The following is a 1,487-nucleotide window of genomic DNA, read 5'->3' on the forward strand; positions in this document are numbered from 1 at the left end:
GGAGCGTTGCGTAATGGATAACGCGACCTGTCACACAGTAGTGGAGCAGCTATGGGCGGTGTCAGTAAAATAAACAACGTGTCTGTTGTAGAATAAAACATGTTTTTTCGAAATCCCAATCATTGCTGACTAAGTAGCCTACTGCCCTAGGGGAACTGAAACCACTAACAGCAGCTCGTGTTCAAGTTTTGTTTTATTTGTCACATATAAAGTATTATGTACATTATAGTGAAATGCTTCAATTGGTTCTGTATGAGCCCCCTGAGATTTTGCTTCATACAGTAAAAAAGTTAAGATTAAAGTCCAAACACGATACAAAATAATATACAATATACAAACTAAAGTACAACCTAAAGTACAACATGCAAACAATGAGGTACAAAATGCAAACTTTAAAAAAATATGCAAAAATTAGGCATGGATGTAATGGAAATCTTTTTGTAATAAATAGATACACATAATATGGTGTAGTGTTAGAAAGTGTCTAAAGTGTCTCTTTAACCCTTTCACTACCACACTACAGAAGGTTAACCCTTTCACTACCACACTACACAGTTAACCGCGTCTGTAGTGTAGTGTGGCAGTGAAAGGGTTAACCTTGTGTTTTGTCTCAGTGAAAGGGTTAACCCTTTGGTAGTGAAAGGGCTAAACTCAACCAAGAAGATGTGATGGACACTCGTATCACGTGAACAATGGACGTGACCGCTCGCTGACCAGTCATCCAAACCAATGGAGAAAGTATATAACCTCTGTGCATTCAAGGGTCTGGAGAGCTCTCATATGAATCTTAAATGTACTTAAGTACTAAAAAGTAAAAGTAAAAACCTTTTTTCTGACTGTCTATTCCTCTGATAGCAAGTGTTTAATCAAAGATCCCCGCTTTCTAGTCTTGCACAAGGACCAATCAGCATCGGTATGGGGCGGGTTCATTTTCCATTGATGGGGATTTGATTGGCTGTTTTTAAATAAAGAGCGGCCGCAGGATTAATAACGTTAACGTTAGTTTGGCCAGAGAAACAAATATACTAATTAAAATGGTTGGACCTAGGGGGGGCAGGTGGCGCACAGAGATCACGTTCGTCACCAACACCGGGAGACACTGGATTCGCCTGTTCGAATCCAGCTCCCGGCGTTGCTATCAGCTTGGCTGGCCTCTCACACTGATACAATTGGCTGTATCAGGGCGTGGGAAAGCTGAAGGGTGGGTCCTGGGCGTTGTGGACAGCGACCCCTACAGTTCGGTCGGGGCGCCTGCTCAGCAAGGGTTGGAACTGAGGAGAGATAGTGTGGCCTCCCACACGCTACACTCTCCCCGGTGAGAACCTGCGCGGACAGGTTGGCCTGCCCCAGGCTGCACATGCGTCGGAGGAAAGCATGTGACAGTCTCCGGTCTCCCGGACCAACAGTAGGGGAAAGTACGCAACAACCAGGAAGGGTGGGATGGGAGAAAAATCGGGAAAAAGGAGGGGAAGAAAGATAAAAAAAAA

The sequence above is a fragment of the Notolepis coatsorum genome (assembly GCF_963971535.1).
Source record: "Notolepis coatsorum genome assembly, chromosome: 15".
NCBI lineage: Eukaryota > Metazoa > Chordata > Actinopteri > Aulopiformes > Paralepididae > Notolepis > Notolepis coatsorum.